Source organism: Mastigoproctus giganteus, chromosome 12 (genome assembly GCF_048544385.1).
Source record: "Mastigoproctus giganteus isolate SK-2022 chromosome 12, ASM4854438v1, whole genome shotgun sequence".
NCBI lineage: Eukaryota > Metazoa > Arthropoda > Arachnida > Uropygi > Thelyphonidae > Mastigoproctus > Mastigoproctus giganteus.
This window is the reverse complement of record NC_143586.1, coordinates 65711946-65717945: the sequence shown is the minus strand read 5'-3', so window position 1 is coordinate 65717945 and position 6000 is coordinate 65711946. Positions and strand designations below refer to the sequence as shown.

At 40.9% G+C, this 6000-nt stretch overlaps 1 protein-coding gene across 1 annotated transcript in view; it reads left to right on the top strand.

Annotated features, from left to right (window-relative positions):
• Positions 1 to 854: 854 nt before the first annotated feature.
• The window catches only part of LOC150077136 (rho GTPase-activating protein 18-like), a 99458-nt gene continuing 94312 nt past the window's right edge, over positions 855 to 6000 (top strand). The window contains exon 1 of the mRNA XM_090385626.1: positions 855 to 1140. The gene's annotated coding sequence lies outside the window, so the exon portion shown is untranslated. The remainder of the gene's footprint in view (positions 1141 to 6000) is intronic.

Sequence of the window (6000 nt, the reverse complement as noted above, 5' to 3'; positions counted from 1 at the left end):
CTACGTATGCTTACTCTCATTTACAATATGTGTTCGACGTGTCCATCCTGACTCTCCACGCATTTTCTCAGCCGGTGTGCCATGTTTATTTGGATTCTTCTCATCATATTGGGATCGACAGCAGCACAATCCTTGGTAATTCTCTCTCTAAGATGACGAAGATTTCTGATTTTTACAGAATACACCTGCGCCTTCAGGAATCCACAAAATGTAAAGTCCAGCGGATTAAGGTCAGGTGATCTTGGTGTCCACTCCCTTGGTCCAGTGTTAATGTCATTTTTCACCTATTAATTTTGCAACCCATATAAATTATATACGCGCATTATGCCACCACATTGTCATTCAGCAATGTACGAACACCCACTTAAGAACAACATTACTTGAGGCACGAGTACTTAATAGTCTTTGTTTTCTTTTTTCAAAGAAATAAGGTTATTAGATACAAATTCCGCTATTTTAACCTAAATGATAAATATAAACGTGTTTTGTTGTTGTTTTTGGAACAGCTGAATGTGGTTTCCCTTGCAACTATACCTGTGTGAGCCAACAGTGGCAAAACCCCATAGCACTAAGAAGAAGGGAAAAAAAATATAGCCGTAGAGAAATACCAGTCAACTGTCTCCTGGTCAACTGATTCACGCTGCAAATATTTCAACGGAGTTCCGGTTCTTGCAAGTTCGCCGCTTTACCTGAGGTTCCCTCGATTCAACTTGCCACGCCAACTCGTGAAGTTTCGTGAGTGTGACGAAAGGGGGTGCTCCGATCGCCGGCGCAGTTGGCTAGGACGCGACTACACGAGGCCGGGAAGATGAATCCCCGTAGGAAGAGCAGCTGTCACCGGTGAAGCCTGTAAAAGATTATCGCAGCGAGCTGCCTCAGCGTGCAGTAGCAAAGTTCAAGTGTCAGCAAGGCCACGTGACTCGTACCAGTACTCGTGCTCGGGAACGCTTTCTCCTCGCTTGTTTTTGTTTGCGGCCACATGGAGAAATGCGTGCACGTAGGGCACGAGGGTTGCTGTAGAGCTCGTGTGTGACTCGGAAAACTTTCGTACGAGGAGGACCGATTCGGAGATATTTGTAAGCGGGAATGACCCGGTTTTTAGGCCCTCATGGATATGTTTAGAGATTCTTGCAGTGACAGGTAAGGATTGAAAGGAAATAACCATTTTATTTTGGGGGAGGGTAAGTTTAGATCCTCAGTAGTGGCCGGTTTCCGGCACACATGGAATCACCATGTGTGCGAAATAGATAAACAGAAGTTTGTACGGACATTTTGATTGTTCTCTTTGGTGTATTCTGAGTCATTCTGCAAGTAAATCGTTCGCCAGGATTCCCACCCCCTCTCTGCAGCAGGCAACTATCATGGGGGGGGGGAGCAGGGTGGTATCCTGACCAAATATCCATTGCCTTTTTTCTCAACAAAACCACTTGAGTTTTCTTTTCATTCATAAACAATTACGAAACCCCTTCTGTCCACTCAAGGTTCGTGTTTTATGCGTAGGTCAAAGAAATATTCCTTTGAACTACGCACAAAATACGAACTGAAGAACGCCAGTGAAGTTGCAATGCAAATGGTAGTTGGAAATTTCCTGTAATAGCACACCCATAGATGGGGTGTGTGCACAAGGAAAGTCCGTTATTTGACAGTACACAAGGTTCACTGAACCGGAATGAAAGATCCTGTATTGAAATCGCAGCTGCGAATTCTTGTCCTTGTGTCACGTGAGATTCGTCTGAGCATGTGCAAAAGAAGAAGGGGAAATGTCTGAATGTGTCACTTTTACCACAGAAATAGTACACACGCCTTGCTCCATTAATGGAAGTAGCCCAACAAAGAACTGACCACGCCTATTTTAAAGACAGTGTCTCCTTTAACACTCCACCCTTCGCCATGAAATATGTCAACAGAAGTGGCGGGAAGGAAGGAAGGAAAAGGCGGTAAGAATTTTTGACTGACCACCCGCCTGTATTCACCAGAATTGCTTATTTTTCTCTGTGAAGCAAGTGCAATCCCTGACTTACAATACAGTATTGCTGTGTGGTATTGCCCGGTTCAGAACTCCCTAGTTGTATCTAAAAATGCCAACCAATATCGAAAATATAAGTAAAATTTCAAGACATACCTCCATTATGAGAGCCGGTATCTCCCCTTTTGACACACGAGTTAAAACTATTTCTATCCAGTGGGGAAAACAATTTCCTCTTGCCTTTCCTTCAATGGCTGTACTTAATGGTATAAATGCTTCTTAATTGGCATTCACTTAATTCATTGGTGTTGCGTGAGTAAAGTCAAATACCTTAATTAAAAACTTGTCTGATGTAGAAACAAAAAATAAAATAGATCTAGGTCATCTAGATATAGGTCTTTCTCAAAGAGGTACTACCTCTCCACCAGCGGACTTTTATTGCATAAATATAGGAGACGACAGTAGCACGTTCGAGCAAAGTATAAAATTTCTATTTAGATAAATTTTAAATATTGAAAGCTTCTTTAAAATTTTATATTTTAATAACCAAGATAATATCTGTTCTATGGTTGCATCGATTCCCAATACTTTCAGGGGGCTCATGTGCAAAAGACAAGCATCAAGTAGAACCCCTTGTACTAATAATTGTTCTGTCAGTACTCCGGTATGACCATATACATCAGAGGAGTTTACAACTACTCAGTTTAACAAGAATATTATCATTTGCCATATTTTACATTTCGAATACATTTGAATTTTGGTTCTTAAATTTATATATTTGAAAAGATTTTTATTTTGTTGTTTTTTTGTAGTATTCTAAATAGACTTATTATGAAATGTAACGAAAATCTGTTGAATATAACCATACGTTTTTAAAAAAATTAATGAATAAATAACCGAGATATGCATTAAAATTGTGGAATTTCTATTTGTCAGATTTTAATGTAACTTGGAAATCAGACCTTTCTAAAAGAGCCAAATATAAAATTTTACAAAATCCCGTTTATTGGGAGTCAAGTTATTACACGCGGACGGACATGTTGAAGCTAATACGGGCTTACGCATTTCTGAATATATCTCGATTAAAGCGTTCACCTCAAAAAGGTCCAAATTTGAAAATATCTCCCACCTTTCTCTAGGAAGATATTCCCCCTTTATCTCTTATACTTCTTAGTTTGGAGTTTATATATATGTATATATTGCAATAGCAGACGCTCTTTGAGTAGACTGGAGTTCAAGTCCCTGTCGATCTGCCAATCACGCACTGGACCAGCGTGGCAGATTATGGTCCATTCCTTCAACATGATTTGTTGAGAGATCGTTTCCATCCTGCAGTGGATTGACGATGATTGATCTATCTATTTATTTATTTATATAAATCTAATTTGAATTAACATTATTGGATTGATGCAGCACTAAATTATGCCAAACTTAAGTGATGCTTTAGCTTCCTTTCTGAGGAAGTAAATAACCATTTTATGAAAAGTAAGGAGTACGCTATCAGATAGCTTTTTAAAGGTATGCTTTTTCTCTGCTTCAAAAGAACTTCTTCAGATGTTAACTTGACTTGTTTGTAGAATCTTTTGTCCAGCATAATTGATATTCATTTCATACTTGAGTTCTCGGAAAGAGTTTTGTATTCTCGTTGGCATGATTATATAAAACTCAAGGACATCTACCAGACAAGAGATCCACAGTAGTTGTATTTCCGTCGAGTCTCTTAGAAGGGCTTATAAAAGGTTATATTTGCTTGGAAACCCTTCACTACACAACCTACTCATCTTCTTCCCTGTTTATCAGTCAGTGCATGGTGGACACGAACAATGCATGACGTCTCTGTGTGTTTTACACAGGTGCGGCCTTCTGAAAATGTGCAATCAACACACTCCTCCGATGGCTTAAACCAGAACATCCGGTTAGCGTCTGTCCTCTCACCCCCTTTTCCCAGCCACATACGTCACATGTTTCGGCGACAGGGTCGTATATATCTGTGGACAAAAAAGGCCGAATTCTTTAAATGACATGTTTCAAAGAAAATATTAAGGAATTATGTTCCAGATGTGCGTGCACCGATCGAGACAGTCCTTGTGGCGAAAAAGAATGAACATCTTGTATCTATAAACCATGGAGGAACCAGTCATCCCATCCTCCTGCTGTGCTTGACCCAGGGTCAACAGACCCGTGGCGACATAATGCACTCTAAGAATTTTTAAATAGCTGTTCCAGTTGGGTCGGAGGACGTGTATTGGTTGCGTAATTCGTGGCTCGAATCCTGTGCTGAAGTTATACCATTTATTTCCTCCTCCCGTATGCAAATGATTTCATTGGGTGCCTTGTAATTAAATTCGACTGTGGAGTTTCCTATTTCCTTGAGCGAATTGAATAATAATTTGTACGCGGAACTCTCCCAATATTCATGGATGCCAACACATCCTATTGGAGGGGGAAAAGGAACGAAAAAAAAGTACTTATCTCATTGAAGGGGAGAGGGTTAAAAAATTCAGGTTAAGCAGCTGTGTGCAAAACCATCTCGGCCCGCGGTCAAGCAATTTGTAAAGAATTGGAGTGTCTTCTACCTGCTAAGCAGGTTGTTGCTAATTATTTCTTTTATATTGGTCACAGGTTAAAACCGAAATCGCTATAAGGAATCTCTTACGTCAAGTGTCACAATTCTGCAACGTAAGTTCAAAAATAACATACATTTTGTACCATGACATCAGCGTTTTCCCCAAACAAAAATGAAAATGCATTTTTCCTTACCGTACTTGATGTTATACAATTTCAGAAAATATGCAACCTAAAATATCTTTCCCAGTTTCATTTCTCTATTTGACAAATTTAGTTAATGAAAGCAAATGAACAAATTTGTGTGTGTGTAACACGAGAGCCGAAAGTGGGCATCGAAAAAAAAAAAAAAAAGCTATGGTCACCCAGAGGAGAGTAACACCTGATGTACAAAGGGTACTAGGAAAGTTTTGCAATATGACGCAACAATGAATCACAGGAAGCTGCTTGTTGCTGCATGTTGAGACATGTTCATACGTGCATAGTAGCCGCCGCGCCAAGTCGATGGGCTCAGTTATTCATTAGTAGTGAGAGCGTAAAGTGCTTGCGATGGCATCGTGGTCACGAAATGAGATAAGGACAGTTTTGCGGTATAATTTCGTGCGTGGTTTAACCATAGACCAGTGCTTAGAAGAAATGACTCTTGCACTAGATGATGATTGTCCACATCGTACAACGATATTCAGGTGGTATAGAGAATTCCAAAGGGGAAATTTCACTCTGGAGGATTCTGAGAGGCCGGGAAGGCCACGAACGTCAGTTACGGAGGAAAACGTTACTGCTGTGAGGAAAATGCTTGACGAAAACAGGCGAGTGACCTACCAACAGATAGAGGATACTTTGGGCCTAAATGCACCAGCAATTCGTTCGATTCTGCAAGATCATTTGCACGTGAAGAAACTTTGTTCTCTCTGGGTGCCGCATCAACTGACTGAAGAGCAGATGACACGACGTGTGACTTGGTGCCGGGAGATGTTAAAAAAGTTTGATAAGGGACAATCTCGGTATGTGAACAACATCGTGACAGGTGACGAGACTTGGCTGTACTATTACGATCTGCCGACCAAGACTCAAAACAAAGTTTGGGTCTTTGATGATGACGACACACCCGTAATTGTCAGAAAATCCCGATCTGTAAAGAAGAAAATGATAGCTGTATTTTTCAAATCGAGTGGAATTGTGGAACGTGTCGTTTTGGACACGCAGAAGACAGTCACAGCTAAGTGGTATACTGAACAATGCCTGCCTAAAGTCAATGGATCTATGAAGAACCTGCGGCCAAAGTCAAGAATGGACACCTGGTACCTCCATCACGATAATGCTCCAGCTCACCGCGCCAAAGCCTGCACCGAATATTTGACCACGACAGGACTGAAACTTCTCGAGCACCCTCCCTACAGTCCAGACCTTACTCCCTGCGACTTTGCACTGTTCCCACATGTGAAAATGAAGCTAAAAGGGAGGCGGTT